The 22,721-nt window shown below is 42.2% G+C and overlaps 1 protein-coding gene across 1 annotated transcript in view; it reads right to left on the reverse strand.

Annotated features, from left to right (window-relative positions):
• Positions 1-22,721, reverse strand: part of ERBB4 (erb-b2 receptor tyrosine kinase 4) — a 1,218,240-nt gene that overhangs the window by 671,793 nt on the left and 523,726 nt on the right. The gene's annotated exons all lie outside the window — the stretch shown is intronic.

Consider the following 22,721-nt stretch of genomic DNA (forward strand, 5'->3'; position numbering starts at 1 on the left):
GAGTGGCAGGGAGGGGAGAAATGAGTAGACGCTGGCGAGGTGCTCCTCAATGTGAGTGACATCACATCACATGACCCTCACCCAGTCACATGACCACCTAGCCATGCCCATCCAGCCAGTCATTAAGCGGATCATATTAGTGGTCCACAGGGTTTAAAATTAAGAATTTAGTTGTCACTGAGGTCCAAGAGGTTGGTGACCTCTGCCATAGAGCACTTACCAATTTTCCACCTCACAAAGCACTTCAATACTCAACATCCCAATATTATTTCAGACAAAAGTAAATGACCACAAGTATGCTCCTGAACTGATACCACAAAATGTAAGGTGTTCATTAAAAGGCACAATGACTTCTCCGAGAATGACTTTCTCAAGCAGTAGATATTTTCATGCTTGGAGCCTTAATGAATCAATAGAGGCTAAATGCAATAATTTTAAGAATAGCCAGATATTGATTCTCAGCTGGCTTAACTAAATTAATTGAGTAAACTGATTCTGGTTAAATCATTTGGATAATGTCACTTACTATAGCTTTTGCAATAGTCAAAATAATCAGACATGGATAAATTCATAAATTAAAATTCATAGTATTTTAACATTCAGTTCTGCAATTTAATAGCATTCACTTTGCAAGTGGAAAGTATTTTTGAACTACTTTAATTTGTTTATTTTGTGCAATTTATCTACTGCCTCAATCCTCATGGACTCTGGGTAGTTTAATTGGAATAAAATAAGTATTTCTGGTGGAGGGTCTTAAATTGCTATTGCAATAACTTAAAGACTGCAGTGGGAGCAGACACATTCAGTTGCAACTGAAACAAAATAACAAGTACAGATTTACATATATGAGATACAATTTTATTGTTGACTTCTTTTTGCATCATAGTATTTTGAAAGAGAAGTATGTAACGGTTCTCTTTGGCTCAACGTAATAAAATGCAATTAATAATTATTTGCTCTTTTTGCTACATGGTCCAAAATGTCAACTTGTATAACATACTTGTGCAGATCATTGCAGTTAGCATTTTATATACAAAACTGGAAGATATAGATAGTATATTTAAAAAAGAGAGTAATGAAGGAGAGAGACAGAACCCCAGGCAGAACATACCTAGATTTGTTTGTAAGCACAGTGAAGACCTTTCATGCAATAGTGACACATGTGCAGTATATACAGTACATACCGTGTTTCCCCGATAGTAAGACCCCCCCGATTGTAAGACATATGGGGGGTTTCAGGGGGGTCGGCTTATATAAGCCATACCCCAAAAGTAAGACATATGTCTTACTTTCGGGGAAACACGGTAGTATAAAAGGAATTAAAGGGGGGAAAAACTAGACAAATACTATTGCTGCGCCCTCCTTCACCAGCCTCCTTTCCGGCAGCTCCCTGCGCGCCCCTCGCCTTCGCTCGCCGCGGCGCCACCGCCTCTTCCCCTGCCGAGGCTCAGCTGCAAGCGGCCAGTGAGGCCGATCGGCTCCGAGGCGAGCGGCCGGAGCTGCGCCCTCCTTCGCCCGCCTCCTTTCCGCTCGCCTCGGAGCCGATCGGCCTCGCTGGCCGCTTGCAGCTGAGCCTCGGCAGGGGAAGAGGCCGTGGCGCCGCGGCGAGCGAAGGCGAGGGGTGCGCACGGAGCTGCCGGAAAGGAGGCTGTTGAAGGAGGGCGCAGCTCCGGCCGCTCGCCTCAGAGCCGATCGGCCTCGCTGGGCGCTTCCCCTGCCGAGGCTCAGCTGCAAGCGGCCAGTGAGGCCGATTGGCTCCGAGGCGAGTGGCCGGAGCTGCGCACTCCTTCGCCCGCCTCCTTTCCGCTCGTCTCGGAGCCGCTCGGCCTCGCTGGCCGCTTGCAGCTGAGCCTCGGCAGGGGAAGAGGCGGTGGCGTCGCGGCGAGCGAAGGCGAGGGGCGCGCAGGGAGCTGCCGGAAAGGAGGCTGGTGAAGGAGGGCGCAGCTCCGGCCGCTCGCCTCGGAGCCAATCGGCCTCGCTGGCCGCTTCCCCTGCCGAGGCTCAGCTGCAAGCGGCCAGCGAGGCCGATTGGCTCCGAGGCGAGCGGTCGGAGCTGCGCCCTCCTTCACCAGCCTCCTTTCCGGCAGCTCCCTGCGCGCCCCTCGCCTTCGCTCGCCGCGGCGCCACCGCCTCTTCCCCTGCCGAGGCTCAGCTGCAAGCGGCCAGTGAGGCCGATCGGCTCCGAGGCGAGCGGAAAGGTGAGTGGCGCGGTCAGGCGCCCTCCTTCGCCCGCCTCCTTTCCGGCAGCTCCCCGCGCCCGAAGACGAGCCGGCCCCGGTGCCCGGGACAATGTAAGACATACCCCCAAAGTAAGACACAGTGGGGCTTTTGGGGGTAAAAAGATAGTAAGACACTGCCTTACTATCGGGGAAACACGGTAGTACTCAACTTGTTTCATTTTCATCTGAGGTTATGACTGTTTGGGCCAGCTCTTAAGCATGGAAAGGAATAAAGAGGGGTGAATGAACAGAGGTGGGGGTTTTTTTTAAGAGATACTGTTGACTTGCCCACTTAAGTGAATATGCTGGAAATAAGTTACATCTGATTCCGAAGTTGTAATAAAGTGCCTAGTGGCAATATTCCTGCAAGCAGGTATCCTAACACATGCATGTGTTAGGATACCTGGCATACTGAAAAACAAACTTTCAGCACATCAGCTCCACAAAGTTTATAAGCCCCATATAGACCCTTTTTAGAAAATAAAATGGTAGATGAACATATCTCACTATTTATAAAAATGTTTATTGTCAATAGTCAAAGTATTTTTTTCTGCCTCGTGGACAACTGCCGCAATGCTATTACATGAAAACAGAGCATTGATTCCCAATATGACACATTATCTCCAAATTACTCAATAACAGAATGCTGGAGAACAAGCAAATTGGTGGAATTAAGTCCACAGAAAATCAACACCCCCCACAGTTTATACTGAATAGCTTAATAATGTTTTGAGTGTTCCATCGACAGTCATAAATGAGAGTATTAGATTTCACTGTGTCCTTTCCCTCTGAAGAATATTTTTTTCAAAGACCTACTAATATCCAACACGACTGATGTTTACAGCATTCTGCTGCTGAGCATCCCTGCTATTCTTCTAACTATGCCGTGAAATAATCTTTCCAAAAAGAAAAAAAGGATTTGTAAGAAAAGTATAGCATCCACATGTTATCATATGAATTTTAAAAGAAACCATATTACAAGATGTGGCGGTAGTTGTTATTTTTACCTTTTTAATTTCACTTAAGATGCAGAATAGCATGAAATTAGTTATTATTTTTCTAGAGCACCTTTGTTTTGCCATAACCTATTCTTACAGCTGAATCCAAACTCTATTTTGATGACTGGTGGGAATTTTAGGACAGGATACATAATAGTTTGAATCCTAATAATATTGAATCCTGAGAAATTAATACCTCATATGGGTATGAATGTGCATGTGTATTCTGCAACAGAATGCTAAGAAACTGTTATAGATTTTAAACTGGAAAAAAGGACCTGGTTACCCAGTCTGCCTGCCTCTTCATTCCCATCTTAGCAATAAAGTATGGACAATCTTATTTCAGTTTAGGCAGAGGCTAAATCTTTATCCACCTTGACAATGGACATCTTTTAGCATAATGTTCCATTTTTTACCAGTGCACTAGTTTATAGATTTCCATATTTCCTTTTAATAGCCTTATATGATTTATTGCATTTCAAATGAGAATCACAGCAGGTAACATTAACAACATTTTAAACACAAAAGTAGAATACAAATGTCTAACAAACAACCAAACCCCCCAAAATAAATAATTCTTTCATGGTACAACATGCAGTTTCAGCTCTTCCTCTCCTTTGAAAGTTTGTTTTCTCAGACTTTCATTGTTATTCTCAAAATATTTAGTGTCCAAAGATGAAGCAATTTCTGTATGTTACTGGAAAAAAAGTACCTTGATAGCACAGTTTAATGACAAGCAAATGACAGAACCAGAAAAGGATGCTATATTTTTTTTCCTTTGGAGTCATGGCAAAAACCAGAGGGGAGGGGGAAATAAACAAACCTTTGAATATTGGTACTCGCTATGGATCAAATCTAAACATACTGTATAGCAGTATCCTAATCTAGAATATATAGGTACATCTATAACTGCCTGACAAATTCATTGTCTATGATATTTGTCTATGAACTCACCTTATCCAGAGATGTGTGGATTTCCTTGCCTTGTCTGCATGTAACCAATACTGTATACAGAATTTAAATATGCAGTTGAATTAAATACATCATATTTGCCTTACATTTCCACCCAGGATGCTCAAACAATGTAATGGAGGTTCTGCCTCAGTGAATAAAGACTATGGGGTTTGGAAGGGGAACCATATGTTTCAATTCAGTACTGAGTGATTTGTCTGGTTCTGGGATTCTCTAGGTTTGGATGAGACTGCATTTCCCCAATGTACAATTTGTGGGTCCTCCTGGACTTGTGGCTGCTGATAGATTGCATTACATGCCACTTGCACCCTTTACTGGACTGTGAACCCCTGTTCACAATCATTTATGTGTTGTTTACCTCATGAATGGCCTACTGCAATGCACCTTACATGGAGCTGCTTTTGAAAAGCATCCAGAAGCTACAACTGGTACCAAACTGCATGGTGTGTATTTATGTGCATTCTTCAATCAGGATAGGTAGCCCTCTGCTTCATGAGCTACATTGGTTGCCATATGCTTCCAGGTTCAATGCAAGATGCAACATTTAAAGCTCTTGATGGTATGGGGCAAGCTATTTGAATGACCACCTTTCCTCAATTATGTCTATCTACTTCATTGGGTTTGGCAAGAGTTACACTTAGGTTGCCACATGTTTAGGAGTACCCTTGGTGGACCTCAGATAGAGAGTCTATTCCTTCATGGCAGTTGCACTCTGGAATATCTTTTCTCCAAAGATTACACTGGTCTTGAATATCTGATTCTGTCACCAAACTTGGTGACCGGTAGGTATTATTGGTTATGTTAATTTGCTATTGATAAATTTATTTTTTACCCTGGACTATAATTTATATGTGTGCTATTATATGCTAGGTCAGTGATGGCGAACCTATGGCACGGGTGCTGCGGGTGGCACACGGAGACATATCTGCTGGCACGTGTGCCATTGCCCTAGCTCAGCTCCAACATCCATGTGTGTGCCGGCCAGCTGATTTTTGGCTCACACAGAAGCTCTGGGAGGGCGCTTTTGGCTTCCAGAGAGCCTCTGGGGGATGGGGAAGGGTGTTTTTACCTCCCCCCAGCTTCAGGGAAGCCTTTGGAGCCTGGGCGGTTGAAACACGAGCCTACTGGGACCACCAGAAGTTGAGAAACAGTCCATTTTCAGCCTCCAGGTGGCCTCTGGGGGACTGGGAAAGCTGTTTTTGCCCTCCCCAGGCATTGAATTATGGATGTGGGCACTCGTGCATGCATGATAGCACACACGCATGCTCTTTTGGCACCCAAGGAAAAAAAGCTTCAGCATCATTGTGCTAGTTTATTTGATGTATTTTGCTGTTCTAAATACCAGAGTCCTGAATTTAATATGGGTGGCCATATAAATTGAAATGATATTACATACATGTGTACACGCACACACAGACATAAGCATCCATATACAAGCTATCAGAGGAAATGGCTATGAAGGAATTATGAAAATAGCACTGATCACTAACTTATCAGATCTGCTGTATCTTTGATATAATCAACATGAAAGCATCAACTATTTTTTTTTAATGCTGTACTTCTTAATCATGATAAGAAAATCAACTGGGTTGCTGAGCCAAAAGTTTGGAAAATGAAAGGCAATTTAGTCTTGCTGGCCTTCTGCAGGCAGAAACCATCTGAATACCATCACCCATAAGCTGATGTAAGGAGAAATAGGACTTGACAAGATGAAGGAATAGTATGTTCCTTGTTATAACACTGCACATCTATTAAAACCTACAGGGAAATAAATAAAAATTGCTTCTAGCCAGAATTATTAAGGCCGTCTCATACCAGGTACAAGAGCAATTTGCCTTCTCCTTCAAAAGTAATGCATTTAGGAAGCCATCGCTGGGATTAGAGGAAACTAATGGATTTTTAAATTCATATTATTCATCAGACGGGGTATCTATCAAGTCACATTTTGATATAAGTATGCATGCTTCTCTCAGATATAAAGCTTTTTATTGAGCAGAGGCAAATATTATCAGAAAAATATTTGCACAGCCCTAACTCAATTGTTTAAACTGAAGCAAACCTAAGATGAATAGCACATATATTATTATGGTTAAAACCATTTGAAGAGAGCATGTAGGTCACACACATTTGCCCTGCCCCTATGATAGCATGCCCCCTGTTGACCCTGCCCATAGCTTTGGGATTTGTTTGGCAAAGTCACACATAAACAATGCTATGAGTGGGCTCTAAATGGGTTGTACCCTTTTACTGAAAGACAATTTTCTTAAAAGCCGAATTACACTGAATCACATTTTAAAAGGTAGCATAAATCCTGGTTGCCCACATTATTAAAAACAGGAATTGTTTTTTGACCTACCCATGGAAAATCATTGATTTTTGTTCCTATTTTGGCCTGCTGGGACTCCTTGTTAAAATGTTGTTAGTCTGAATTGCTAGAATTACATCTGAATTTGAAGTAGGAGAACCAATTTATCCTTAACAATGCAATTTCTAACCCAAAGAAGTGGGCTTTCCCCCTGCCCCCCAATGCACAACCAAATATAAATGCCTGACATTTTGCAGTACCACCGACTGCCATTTTATACACATCAGCCACAAAGGACTGTTGGTTCTAACCACTGAATAACACATCATTTTTTAAAAAATTATCCCTAACCTAAAGAACAATTGTTATCTTTGTCTTCTGAATCAATGAAGTAATGAGGGCATCTCAGAGTTAGTTAACATATCATAAAGAAGATGAAGCAAAGCCTAAGTGTCTGTGGGTGTGTTCTATGGGTGTGTTGGCCCCTCAGAGCTGCAAAATGTATTTAGGGATAAGGAGTCAGAACATTTGTTTTATCACCAGCTTGTAGCTTTCCTGGATTGTTTCAATGTTAGACAAAAAATTGTTTCATTTGAAATTGTTGCTTTTGGACCAGTATTTACCCTTCAAAATCTATTTTTAAATTTCTAATTGCTTTGGTTTGAATAATATTCTGCTGAAACTATGAAATATTAATAAATAATTAAATCAATGGCAATTTCTTAAAAAGAATGCCTAATTTGAATTATATTTTGTTGAATGGCTTAGGGAAACAGGAAGTCACATTTCAAATTGAAATTACCTTCCCTTCCAGGCATTAAAAGTAGAGTATGTAGAGATTTGTGTGATAGGGATTGTTATCAGCTATCCTCGGAATCCAAAAATTGCATAGGTACCAAGTTTAGTATTCTCCCCGTTTGAACAGTTGAGATGATTATCCACTTGTACAATTTTTGCTTTAAAAATCCAGCAGTTTTCAGAACCGAGTACCATCAATTCAAAAACACTGATCTAAAGATACTCCTGGTATTTTTGGTATTAATGTCATGGTTTCTTTGGAACCTGGCCAAAACCTTCTTAATTCTGGTGTGATCAGCATGCTTGCATTAACCCCTGATAAGGGATTTTTAATTTTTCCCCATATTTATTATGGAACATAAATATTACTCCATCCACATTGGTTGCAGTACCCCTGGGTGCGGTAGTCCGGTAGTGGCCCACTGATTGCACAATTTGCACGCAACAGCTCCGGTTTTCCTTCCTTTCTTTTTTCCTTTTTTTCACTAACTTCCAGTTATCTTGTGAAAAAAATCTTGTGAGATCATGTGTATGTGTGTGCGCGCATGCATATTCAGTGATTTTTTTTGTTTCTGTGTATATTGCGAGAGGCTGTGAGAGCATAGCAAGTGTGCAAACGTGTATCAGCCGATATGGACAAAAGAGGAACCTACTAAGCTATTGGAGTTAGATAGCTCATAGAGTTTCCATTAGGTAAAGATGCCAAATGAAAACCGATATCTGACCTCCATGAACCCATAATTTGACTGCACCTTCAAAACAACATTGTTGCCACTCAAGTGTAAAATTCCTTCTGACTTGAAAAATAGAAAAGCATGTCCATACTAGTCTCAAAAGAGAACATTTCACAGCTCTGCTTGTTCCAATTATGGAAACATATTCTTGAACATGTCAAATAACGGAAACCAAAGATTCACAAGGAGTCAGGCAGAAACAGAACAGCTCCTTGGTTCTAACCTCAGCAAATTCATAACTGCTGCCAAGTTCTTCACTAATTTGGCAAAGCTAGAAGGCTGATGTCTAGTAAAAGGATAGTTATGTACACGACAACTCTCAATTTAGATTAAGGGAAAATCACATTAGTATGTCAAAACATTTCAGTGGTATTTTGTTGGACTTTCTAACCCAGGGGATTGATTCCTATTGCTACTGAGGTATTCATGACTTAAATTCCCTTCCTATTAAAATTAACTGTGTGCAAAAAAGCTGGAGTATCAATGGAATTACAGTGATCCCTCTATTATCGCGAGGGTTCCGTTCCAAGACCCCTCGCGATAATCGATTTTCCGCGATGTAGGGTTGCAGAAGTAAAAACACCATCTGCGCATGCGCGCCCTTTTTTTCTATGGCCGCGCATGCGTAGATGGTGGAGTTTGCGTTCCCCGCCGCCCACGCAAAGGGGAAACCCGATTCGGCTCCTCGCTGCTGCTGCACTACCGAGCAGATCAGCTGCTGGGCGGCCGAAGGAACCTTCCCTGGGTCTTCCCGGCCGCCCACGCAAAGGGGAAACCCCGGCTCCTCGCTGATGCCCGCCACCCGCCCGCCCACCAGCAAGAGGGGGAAGACCCAGGGAAGGTTCCTTCGGCCGCCCAGCAGCTGATCTGCTCGGCACAGCAGCAGCGAGCAGACGAAGATCGGGGTTTCCCAGCCGCCCACGCAAAGGGGAAACCCCGGCTCCTCGCTGATGCCCCCGCTCGCCCGCCCGCCGCCCGCCGCCCGCCAGCAAGAGGGGGAGAGATAGAGAAAGAGAGAGAAGGAAAGAAAGAGATGAGAGAGGGAGGAAGAGAGTGTGAGAGAGGAAGAAGCAAGATAGAGAAAGAGAGAGAGAAAGGAAGATGAGAAAGGAAGGAAGAGAGTGACGTCATCGGTGGAAAAATCGCAATATAGCGTTTCACGAAGATCGAGATCGCGAAACTCGAGGGATCACTGTATTAGTGTCAAAACTTTCTACTACAATATTTTCCATCTATGTACAGGATTTTTTCTTCCATATAAGCAGGGTTATTCAATCAATCATAAGAGATCTTTCTATGATCTTTAACAACTGCTAACAAAAGCTTACAAAACATTTGCCAGACCAATCCTAGAATACAGCTCACCTGTATGGAACCCACATTGCATATCTGACATCAACACAATTGAGAGAGTCCAGAAATATTTCACAAGAAGAGCCCTTCACTCCTCTTCTTGCAACAAAATACTTTACTTCTCCAGACTTGAAATTCTTGGTTTAGACAACTTACAATTCCATCATCTCCGTTCCGACTTAATTATAGTTCATAAAATTATATACCAAAATGTCCTACCTGTTAACGACTACTTCACCTTCAACCGCAACAACACACAAGCACGAAATCGATTTAAACTAAATGTCAACTGCTCCAAATTTGACTGCAAAAAATACGACTTCATCAACAGAGTAATCAACGCCTGGAATGCATTACCTGATTCTGTGGTTTCTACTCCTAACCCCAAAACCTTTAACCTTAGACTATCTACAATTGATCTCTCCCCCTTTCTAAAAGGTCTGTAAGGGGCGTGCATAAGCACACCAGTGTGCCTACCATCCCTGTCCTATTGTCTTCTTTTGTTACTTTTTATCATTACTTATCTAATGTTTAATTTGTACAAATTATCACCCTATAATTGTTTGACAAAATAAATAAATTACAATTTTTTTTTTACAAATCTGAGCTAACAGTTCAGCTAACAGTTTACTCAACCAAAAAATTTGTTTTTGGTAAACTGACCTAGCTGCTAAATCAAATTAAAGCTTTCTGTTGAAGATCATATATTTCATAAAGTTGTATAATGGCCGAAGACCAGTATATAAATGAGTGAATAGGTTTAACAAATGGACCTCAACGACAATACCTTAAAACAAAAATATAATTTTTAAAAAAATTGCAAAAACAAGAATGAAATGAATCTTTTATCCTCTTTGATGTCAATGTGCATTTCAATATGCAATTTAAAATAAGCATGTTTGGTAATATGGGACAACTATAACAGGAGGTTAGGGAATTCTGAGCAAAAAGGTCTATGTAACATGCTAATATTGTCAGAAAGATATTTAAAATGTGGTTATTTTTACAGAACAGATGTAATCCTCACAATTAATGGGCCATTTTCCTAGATAAGTGAAAAGGGGTGTTGGCCTTACCTGATATGCCTCTTCTCATCAGGTGGAGCCAGCATTCAGGATGGGTTGTCCTCATCCACTTAGAATGAGTCTGTTATTTTTTGTCAGATCTGTCCTCCTAGGACTCAGCTTTGACGAGACCAAAGAAGCAGACTTGAAATGGCTACCAACTGGACACAGTCAACAACATGTAGGCTCCCCTTCTTGAACACCAAAAAAGGTGGAGACCGCCATGCAAAAAGTCAACCCAAGGAAAAATATAACAGCAATCACACCATCTAACAAACAAGGAGGATGCAGGAACTGACCCCTAAAGGGTAGGGATGAATACAGGCTCCACCTGATGAGAAAAGGCATATCAGGTAACACCAGTGCCCCTTCTCCATCATGGGTGGTGCCAGAATTCAGGATGGGACATACCAAAGCCAAAAATCTCCCGGGTGAGTATAGTCCAAGTCCAATTCAGTGAGACTCCTCATGGACCCTCTGCAAGACCCTACAACCAGAGATACTGCTGATGACAATGATTAATCAATATATATATATATATATATGCAGGTAGGCTTCAGTCAGGTCCAAAGAAGTGAGGAATTTGCCCTGTCTTCCACATCACAGGATAGACTGTAAGGAATGTAGGTTGAACAGTCTATATTTAATATACTGGTTCAGAGTTTAAGGTCCAGAATTGCCCCCATCCTCCTGAATAATAATAATAATAATAATAATAATAATTAATAATAATAATAATAATAATAATAATAATAATAATTTATTGGATTTGTATGCCGCCCCTCTCCGCAGACTCGGGGCGGCTAACAACAATAATAAACACAACATGTACAATCCAATAATAAAAAACAACTAAAAACCCCTATTATAAAACCAAACATACACACAAACATACCATGCATAACTTGTAATGGCCTAGGGGGAAGAGCTATCTCAACTCCCCCATGCCTGGCGGTATAAATGAGTCTTGAGTAGTTTATGAAAGACAGGGAGGGTGGGGGCAGTTCTAATCTCTGAGGGGAGTTGGTTCCAGAGGGCCGGGGCCGCCACAGAGAAGGCTCTTCCCCTGGGGCCCGCCAAACGACATTGTTTAGTCAACGGGACCCGGAGAAGGCCAACTCTGTGGGACCTTATCGGTCGCTGGGATTCGTGTGGTAGCAGGCGGTTCCGGAGGTAATCTGGTCCATTGCCATGTAGGGCTTTAAAGGTCATGACCAACACTTTGAATTGTGATCGGAAACTGATCGGCAGCCAATGCAAGCCATGGAGTGTTGAAGAAACGTGGGCGAATCTTGGAAGCCCCACGATGGCTCTCGCGGCTGCGTTCTGCCCGATCTGAAGTTTCCGAACACTTTTCAGAGGTAGCCCCATGTAGACAGTGTTGCAGTAATCGAACCTCGAGGTGATGAGGGCATGAGTGACTGTGAACAATGACTCCCTGTCCAAATAGGGCCGCAACTGGTGCACCAGGCAAACCTGGGCAAACGCCCTCCTCGCCACAGCCGAAAGATGATGTTCCAATGTCAGCTGTGGATCGAGGAGGACGCCCAAGTTGCGAACCCTCTCTGAGGGGGTCAGTGGTTCCCCCCCCCCAGGGTAATGGACAGACAGATGGAATTGTCCTTGGGAGGCAAGACCCACAGCCATTCCGTCTTGTCTGGGTTGAGTTTGAGTTTGTTGACACCCATCCAGGCCCCAACAGCCTCCAGGCACCGGCACATCACTTCCACCGCTTCGTTGACTGGACATGGGGTGGAGATGTACAACTGGGTATCATCGGCGTATTGATGATACCTCACCCCATGCCCTTGGATGATCTCACCCAGCGGTTTCATTTAGATAGTGAATAGCAGGGGGGAGAGGACCGACCCCTGAGGCACCCCACAAGGGAGGGACCTAGAGGTTGACCTCTGACCCCCCGCTAACACCGACTTCGACCGACTGGAGAGGCAGGAGGAGAACCACTGAAGAACAGTGCCTCCCACTCCCAACCCCTCCAGCCGGCACAGAAGGATACCATGGTTGATGGTATCAAAAGCCGCTGAGAGGTCAAGAAGTACCAGGACAGAGGACAAGCCCCTATCCCGGGCCCACCAGAGATCATTCATCAACGCGACCAAAGCAGTTTCCGTGCTGTAGCCGGGCCTGAATCCAGACTGCTGAGGACCTAGATAATCGGCTTCTTCCAAGGACCGCTGGAGTTAGAGCGCCACCACCTTCTCAACAACCTTCCCCATAAAGGGAAGGTTGGAGACTGGACGGTAGTTATTAAACACGGCTGGGTCTAGGGAAGGCTTCTTGAGGAGGGGGTGCACAAGTGCCTCCTTATAAAGGGCCGGGAAGGACCCCCTCCCCAAGGAGGCGTTGACAATCTCCTGGACCCAGCTCTGTGTTACCTCTCAACTGGCCGAAACTAACCAAGAGGGACACAGATCCAGTGGCCTTGTCCACTTCATCAGGTGTCACCAAGTCAAACTCCCCCCAGACTGATGGACAAAGACGTTTAGCCCCAGTCACCTCGACTGATTCATTGCTATGCAATTGGAGTCGAGATCAACCCGGATCCAAGCGACTTTATCAGTGAAAAATGAGTTAAATTCCTCGGCACTATTCTGTAAGGGCTCCCCAACTCCCCCCTGATTTAGAAGGGAGTGAGTCACCCTAAACAGGGCAGCCGGGCGAGATTCCACTGATGCAATCAAGGCGGCATGATACGCACATCTTGCCGCCTAGAGCGCCACTTTGTAGGTCTTAATAAAAGCTCTTACAAGTGTTCGGTTGGATTCAGACTTACTCTTCCTCCATCGCTTCTCTAGATGTCTCTTCTGGCGTTTCAACTCCCAGAGATCCTCGTTGAACCATGGAGCTCTACGGGGTCTAGTGCCACAGAGAGGCTGCAAATGCGCAATTCAGTCAAGAGCCTCTGCTGCAGCCTTGTTCCAGGCCTCAGCAAGAGACTCCACTGAGCTGTGGACGAGTGAATCTGGTAAAACCCCAAGCGCCCTCTGAAAGCCCTCAGGGTCCATCAGGCGCCTGGGGCGGAACTTCCTAATTGGTTCCGCCTCCCTGCGGGGGAGGATTGGAGCCAGGAAATCAAGCCGCAGTAGAAAATGGTCTGACCATGACAAAGGCAATGCTTCTAAGCCCCTTAGTCTCAGACCATTATTCAATTGCCCCGAGAGGAATATCATATCGGGTGTGTGTCCACCCTCATGAGTCGGACCCTGAACTACTTGAGTCATGTCCATGGCTGTCATGGTGGCCATGAACTCCTGTGCCAATCCAGAGGAACCGCCGAGTGACGGTAGATTGAAGTCCCCCAGGACAATAAGTCCGGGAAACTCCACCGCCAACCCGGCCACCTCTTCGAGCAGCACAGGCAGGGCTGTTGACACGCAGCTGGGAGGCAGGTACGTGAGTAACAAGCCCACCTGAACCCCTGAATCCAACTTCACAAGGAGTGACTCACAACCCGCAATCTCAGGGGCAACGAGCTTGGGGAACCAAAAATAGGATGGAATAAAACCCTTGCCTTAGCTGATCCTGAGGTACCTGCTGGATCGCTTGAATGGGCTGCAGATGCTGGACAGCCAAATCCTTAAGGGCCTTCTTTGAGGTCACTTTGGAAACAGGGCAACAGATGAAGTACCTCTGGGGGATGGAGAGGAATTCTAGAGACACCCTGACTGACGGTCTCAAGGACTCATCTATCCTGGGTGGATCTTTCCCACACCTTGGAGAAAAGGGCCAGGCGACCTCCAATGGGAGGGTCATCTGGGACACTAATGGGAATAGTTATGTATGTTTGTTGTTTGAAAGGAAATGATTGATTTTTAAATAACTGGGTTTTTTAGATTAGCTAGTTTAAGTTAATTGGAATTAGGATATTTGTATTGTTTTTTTATATGTTGTGTAAGCCACTCCAAGTCCTCGAGGAGGAGCAGCATATAAATCCAATAAGTAAGTAAATAAGTAAATAAATAAATGGCATAAGGGGCAGTCCCCTCCTCTGCTTCTGAACCCTCACTTGAACTCCCTCTCCCGGATCTATCCTGAGGCTGGTGCTGCCTAGATCCAAACTGATATTGGAGCCAGGAGAATCTGAAGCCCTGGTCAGGGGCCTGAAAGGGCTGCCAGGAATGTAGAGAGTGACGGAAATTGCCTTATCTAGACAAGGGTGGAATAATTTTTCTTCTATCCAGAGTCTTGACTAGAATTGGGTCGAGAGCCTCTCCAAAGAGAGCCTGCCAGGTGCTACTTATACTGAGTGTGGACAGGCCACTGGAGAAGCCAATGTATGCACATAGCAACCACCAAGGTAGTCTTGGAGGTAAATGGGATGCATGGAGAGAGGCATCTGTTGCAAACTGAGAGGCAGTGAAAACTTTGTTCAAATCCTGCTGGGCTTGGATGCCAGGGTTTGTTCCTGGAGGAGTCTCAGTAAAATTAAGGAGGGGTGAACAAAAAAGGAAGTGCTGAAGAAGCCCCCATCGCCCAGGCGGCCTCCTGGTGGGACTTAATAAGGACCTGCTCAGTTCTTTTGTCTTTCAGCCTCAACAACTCCTCTGACTTGCCCAGTATAACAGTCGACATATTAAAGGCAAGAACTGGAATGTCAACCACAGGAACGTTGAGAAGTGAGGCTGACTCCGGAGCCACATAAAAATGCTTGCTGTCGAGCAAGTTAGCCATAGTGCCCAATACCAGAGCCTTCCACTGTCTTTGGATGTTGTCCACGTGTGTTGTGAGCCGCCCTGAGTCTTCAGAGAAGGGCGGCATACAAATCTAATAAATTATTATTAATTATTATTATTATTATTATTATTATTATTATTATTATTATTAAGAAGAGTTGCGCTGCAAGGATGAAGTCCATCTTCGCGTGAACTCAGTGAACAATGGGTCAATATATGGAGACATTGAGTCTGCAGCATAAGTGGCTGTCCAACCCTGCAGCAGACTGGGCCTTGTAAAGTAATGACTATAAGAGACCCTGAGGGAATAAGGCCTAGGAGGCTTGCTGTTCCTGTGGAAAATCGTCATCCTCCAAATGTTCATAATCCCCCCCGGTTTAAGTGCAGTAAGGGCTCCCGGCCACTGAAATCAACTCTCAGAATAATGATATGGGCTCAGTTGTCAGGCAATGGTCCCAGGCCAAAAACTAATTGGGTCAGAACTGCCCAGATATTGTAGAGAGGTGGCCAGTCCCTGTTACAGCACCACCACCATCAGCTGCTAAAGGTTAGCCCGGTCCAAGGAGACCAGAGCCACCGAAGTGGAAGCCACTGATGTAGAAGGCAGGCTCTGAACTCTGGAGCCAAGGGGAACTTCAGTGGCAGGACTAATTAGCCACTTCCCTCTAGTCTGAGCATCAAGTCGAAACTATGTCCTAGGAGGGCGGATCCAGCAAAAAGTAACAGACTCAGTCCTCAGTGGATAAGGACAACCCATCCTGAATGCTGGCTCCACCCACAATGGAGAATATGGTTGCAAGATTATTTTTGCTTATTTTATCTTATTTTTTTATCAAGCAAACTTGAATTAAAGCTCTATTCAAGAAACAGATAATATCCAATTTCCCCTTTTTGCAGCTGTGCTGATACTGATCTGGAGATGTGGATTTGTTTGGATAGATTTAAAATATCTGTTTCTTTCCTGCTCTGCACTGTCCCTCTCCACATCTAACTTTTTGGGGCAGGGAATGATATTTTGAAAATTCAGGTTTAACAGTTTCAGGCCGAGAAAGAGACTAGATGATGTCTATAAAATTACACTGCATAAAATGATAAGGTCTGGACATTAATTAAATATTTCATATTCTATGAAATATTTGAATGGTTGTTTTAATGAAAAACAGCATCCAAGTTGTTCTGGAACAGCAATACAATCATTTCTACATTTGTATAAAAGCATCAAGAATGTGCATGGCTACATTAGTCTCAAGTGAATGTCTGGACACCATATAATCCATCCACATCAATAAGTAGCTACTACTATTTCCTCCAAGGACATCATCTGTGCCTAGTCTGGCATCTGACTTGACCTGAGTTAACTTGATGAGGTTGACCTGACCAGAACTCCCATTAGAGACCAAATCACTTTCTTCGAGTGAATTTCTCCTCTGCCCTCCATAGTATGCACTTCTCTCTCTGCTTCTGATAATGAAGACAGCTTGAAAAAAGCAGGATACAACCTGAGGTGGGATAAAACAACAGACTTTTCTTCTAATTAAGACTTTCATTATTTAGGGAATTCTAAAATCAACTGTAAATGATAGGAGGGAAAAATGCTCATTAGAGTAATTGCATGCAGTCCAGTTGAAATCTATGATTCATCAAGGCCAGAGGCTTCTGACTGTTTCTGAATGACATGTTAATCTGCTTTTGAAGCTGTTTAAATCCGTGGTTGGTCTTGGGTTGCACAGGCATTTGAGAAGGTGTCATAAAGCTACTTTTGCTTCATTTGCAAATATATTCTTTGCATTCTCTAGATCTAGCTCATCAAATTCCATATATTGCAATAATGATAATGGCAACTGTTTTTAATCTTCTATAGCATACTGAATAGAGCAATCAAATTTCCTGATTTCTTGGCTATTTCTAATCCAGCTCCAAAAGACAATTTCACTGTTTAAAGTAAACAAATATGGGTTTTTTATTCTGCAATTCCATCAGGGCTGAGGATGAACAAATGAGTCTTTTTCTGTATCAATTTGGCATCTGTTTTGTCCAACATATACATCTGTTTGCAAGTTTCAAAAATAACATGTCATAACTATTTTGGTATATAAACCCTCTCACATACTCATGTTTACATTTCCCTTTCTTTTAAAATCATCCTGAGCTTTGTATAAAAGTGTTCCTATCCATTTTCTATGAATTTTTGAACTGAAACTGTATTGTGAAACTCAGAAAGGGCACAATCCAGAAGATAGCTATGCTTCAATTGGCATTGTCAGATCCCTAAAAGTGATACTCCCATTCAATGGGGCGGGTGGGCTTAGATTAGATTCATTAGTATTGCCTGTGACAACTGATACTTTACAACTTGTATCCTGTCTCTGAAGCACCCTGAGATCTTCTCACCTCTTGGGTTGGGGAATTTATAGGAGGGATGGCCATGTGGGTTGTTTCACTTTGATTGCCAATGGAAGATAAACATGGGAATGTATGCTTATCCAGTTCTCAAGGCAGCTGATAAAAAAATATCTTCACACCTATGGATTGGCTACACCTGCATCTGGCTAAAGGGAAGGGTCTCTACTGCTTTAATTCTACCTGTCTCGCCTAGGGGTATTCAGACACTACTTTGAATCCATTGCTGTCACTTCTGCTTAATAAAAGGTTCCTTTTGAAACACTTTATTTTCACTTTCTTAAGTAAGGTGGAGAGGCAATCCTTACAGGCATAGTTTTTGCTCTGAGGTTGCAATGTCATAAATGCAAACCAAACAAAATTTCTCCTTTCCCTTAAATGAGTACCATATTTTGTCAGAAAAACTGCATTATACGTCCTCAATAATTGTTTTTGATTACTAGCTGATTAATGCCCAATGAATTATACTTAAGAGAATGGTATATATGTAATAGTCTAGCTGAGATATATTTATTTTGGCTCTATTTTCTATACAGAGTAAGATAAAATAAAATAAGTAACCTCAAATACCATGTTTTGGAGTATAAGACACACCGAAGTATAAGACGTACCTTATTTTGGGGGGAAGAAAATAGGGGAGGGGAATCTACCTACCAGGTATTCATCTGGCTAGCGTCCTTATTATAATGTTTTAGTCTATAGAAATGAGAATAGGCCATTCAGGCAGCAATTACAATAGTTATAGCACTCTGATCTCAAATGAAGCTTCCATTTGTACACACATAGATTTAGTTAGAATGAAGAGGTACTACTAATTGCAGAAAAAATAACAATAATTGTGTTAATTAAAAGTACATTTCAGAACAAGGTAATTACTCTAACATCTGGAGCAATAACCAATCTTGACTTTGGTCTCATTAATTTCAAATAACCCCATCAGTCATCCTTAAGGCTCGAAAGTAAAATGGACCAGAGTAAAATGTGCAAATCTAGTAATGCATTTGGAAAAGTTTTTTATTTACTTTTTCATTTTAAAACAATCTCCTAAACTTCTTAAGTTAAGAAAATGGTATGATATAATTTTAATTTTAAAAAAAATATTAATGTTACTTTTCTTCCTAATATTTTAATAATGCTTTAATGAAATGCCCATATTTTAGCAAAGAATCGTTGAATGATAGAGTTAGATGGAGGCATCTAGGCCACCGAGTCCAAGCTCAGTTCTGTATAGGAATTCATATTAAAATATGGCCAGAAGATTATTTTCCATTATTTTCCAATTCATTCCAGATAATGAAAGAGTGTACTATCTCTTGAGGTAATTGGATCTATCATTGAGCTGTTCTTACCATTGGGAAGTTTTTCTTAATATGTAACCTGTCATTTAACTCCATTGTTTCTTTACTCAGCCCTCTGGGAAGACAGAAAAAAATATCACAGCCTTTTTTTGTGACACCTGTTTTCTGATTTTAATGTTATGGCAGAAATTATGAATAACCACATGCCATTATTAAAAGTCATTTTTGCAGGACAAATGCATAAATATATTCTTTAACTCTTAATGTTCATTGTTCACTTTCTTTTCCCCCTGCCTATTTTTCATCACATTCACACAAGGAGTACTTTCAGATTAACAAATGGGAGGATATTTGGAACAGGAAAACTTGTAGGAAAGGTAGTAAACAATTAACCTCAAATAAAAGGAAATGTTGATTATAACTGAAAACAAAATAATTTGAATGGACCTAATCATTTAACTAATCCTTACAGGCATAGTTAACTAATCCTTTCCAAGTTATGTAAAATGCTATCCCTGTATTTTTGTATGTATGTATTAAACTTTCCATTATTAGGAAAAATGGGTACAATGCAATCAATGACCAAAATAAATATCAATTAGAATATATCGATAGTTATCCAATTAGAATATATGATAGTTATCCAAGTATATGCTTCAGCCACTGATGCAGAGGAAGAAGAGATTAGAGTAAGAGGTTTTATTATAAAATTCAATCTGAAATTGATAGAACATGTAAGCAAGATGTGCTGCTTGTGACTGGAGACTGAAATAGTTTAAAAGAAAATGTAGTTGAATGTTATGGCCTAGAACAGTGATGGTGAACCTTTTTGAGACAGTGCCCAAACTGCAACCCAACACCCACGTATTTATCTCCAACTGTCAATAGGGCAATTTACCATATTTTTCTGTAAGGTACACCAAGATTGTGAAAAGATACCGTAAGTTAAGAGAAAAGTTTTTGATCTCCCTGGCACATCCAGGAGTACTTTGCAGGTCTCTCAAATGCTCTGCACACCCCATTTTTCACAAAAATAGGTGAAAAACGGGTACACGGAGGTCTGGGAGATCTGCATAGTGCTTCTGAGGGCTCTGGGAAGGCACAAAGACCCCAGTTTTGGGGGAAAATGGGTTTCATAGAATCACCATCACAGGGCTAGAGGATGAGCTTAACATAGAACAGTTAATGAAAGGGATTTGCTTCCCATCTCATTTTCTCATGAAAACTGATAAAAAGGTTGCCTGTTGAACTAAACCTTTTTCACTGCCAATTTTAGAGAATTTCCTACAAATAAATTTGAGCCTATGCTGCAGCTTACCAAGCAGGTATACATGGGCTGGAAAAATCACTGGCCCAACAGAAATTGCTGAACTTTAAGTCCTTCCAGCCCCAATTAGTTGATGGCATGTTGGGTATTTTAATTTAGTAATATCTGCAGGGCCACAGATTCCCCATTCCATTCAAATACCGGTAAATGGCTTATAGTCATTGGAAAATATCATCCAACTTTTTGGCACCCACTAGCAGCCGCGAGTGTGAGACAGAAAAGGAAAAGAAGCAGTCACTTTGAATGTTGCAACAGAGAGAAGCCAATCTCTCCCCCTTCCTCCTTCACAGCAGAGCTGCCTGTCCCTTTCTGCCCCCCCCGCCCGCCGCCCTGTTTAAGTACCTTAAAGAGCCAGACTGCAACTTGCTCCGTGTATGTGTGTGTGTGTGTGTATGAGACCCAGAAGGAAAAGCAACAGCCAATTTAACTGCTGCAGCAGAAAAGGCAATCCCCCCCCACTTCACAACGGAGCTACTCAGAAGGTCCTCCACCCCTCTCTCGGTCCAGCCGCTGCTATTACCCCTCCATCAGCTCTCCCTCCCTCCCCCGCCCACCTTCCCTTCTGCCTTCTCCTCCTGTGATTGTGGCAGCAGCTGGGCGAGACACTCCCAAAGAAGCCTCGCTTTCCTGGGATTCCACCTCACCTCACGTTTGGGAAAATGCACTTCTGGTTTGCCTTATGCTGGTTTCTTTATACTCAGTGGCTTCAGAGACACTTCCTTCCACCCTCCAGAGTGAAAACTACAGTACAATGGCAAACAGGAAGTGCGGTTTCCCAAACTTCCGGTTTGCTGGGGGGGATTTCTTTGCCTCTGGGACTTCAGGAAAGCTTCCCTGAAGGGTCCTGAGGGCGAAATGGCCTTTTCCAAGGCTGGAAATCAGCTGGCAGCATGTGCACCCCCGCTGGAGTTGACACAGAGCAAAGTCTTGTGTGCCCTCTGATATGGCTCCATGTGCCACCTGTGGCAAGCTTGCCATAGGTTCACCATCACGGGCCTAGAAAATAGAAATGAAGCAGGAAACCACCTTTTTCTTTAATTCAATGATTATTTCATTGGTAACCCAATTTTCATACAACCAAAACAATGTCCATATAAACGCATATCACCAGATAAAGCACACAGAAATTGAATGATATTATTGATACAAGGTGGAGAAGAGTTCAGTTATTGATTATTGTGAGCTGCCCAGAGTCCAATTGGAGTTGGGCAGCATATACATTTCACAAATAAATAAAGTTATAACACCAAAGAATTGGTCAGAATTGATTATAGAACAGATTACAAATCCCTCATTTGCAAATTCACAATTAAACAAAAGTAGAAAAAAGCCAAACCCATTTCTACAATAAGTTTTTGAGCAAATACCTGGCTTCTGTGGATGCACAGAAGAAAAAAAATAATCAAAAAATTCCAAAAAACATGGTGGCATCCACGGACTGGCACCAAGAGAACTGACTCTGTGACATCACCAGCAGTTTGCTACCGGTTCAAACCAGGAGGAACACACCTCTGTTCCTTAGGAAAATGGGAATCTAGAATGTATCACTGCTTTCATTCAAAAACTGTACACTAAACAGAAAGCCATAGTCTGGATAGACATAATGAAATAGACTGGTGCCAAGTTGACAAAGAAACAAGGCAAGACTGTATATGCTAAATTTATATTTATGAAGGCTGGGCTGGGAGAAGATGAATATAGTTTTAAAACTGAAAAAAGAAATATCAATAACCTGCAGTATGCTAATGATACTACTGGGATAGCTAAAAATTCAAATGAACTCAAAGCACTAGTAATAAAAGGAGCACTATGAAGAAAATGAGGGTAGGGTTAAATATAAACAAGACAATATGACAATTAGCACCTGTGCTCTGTGAGCTACACTGGTTGGCAATCTGCTTCTACTGTGATTCAAGATGCTGGTGATGACCTATAAATTCTTATATAGCACCAAACCTAGTTGTTTGAGCATCCACGCATCTCCCTTGTAGTTTATATGATTGTTATGAGCTAACTGGGTTGGTATAATCCAGATCTTTTCAATTATACAGTTTCAGCTTTGAGGGCCAAGGAAGCAAACGTTTTCTCTGCAGTGTGGTCTCTGCATTGAGAATCCGCTTGAGGTTCCTGCCTTGATGCTATTCTAGGTGGTTTTAAAGATCTAGCTATAGCCCCTTGCGATATTCTGTGTGGTGTTGTTAGTTGTACCAGCATCTTCATTTTCTTCTTTATTTTTCTTTGTATTTTTATTGTTAGTACAGTATTCATACCACATTTTTTCTCTCTCTGATACATTGTAATACACTCTGAGTTATTGGGAATTGGATATTGTATGTTGTGTGTATGTTTTTCAAATTATGGGTTTTTAGTTATTTAAATATTAGATTTGTATTGTAGATTGTTTTCTACTATTGTTGTGAGCCGCCCAGAGTCTACGGAGAGAGGCGGCATACAAATTTAATTAATAATAGTAATAATAATAATAATAATAATAATAATAATAATAATAATAATAATAATACCATCTAACCGAATAAGTTAAATTAAAATCAAGTGACA

Source organism: Erythrolamprus reginae, chromosome 1 (genome assembly GCF_031021105.1).
Source record: "Erythrolamprus reginae isolate rEryReg1 chromosome 1, rEryReg1.hap1, whole genome shotgun sequence".
NCBI lineage: Eukaryota > Metazoa > Chordata > Lepidosauria > Squamata > Dipsadidae > Erythrolamprus > Erythrolamprus reginae.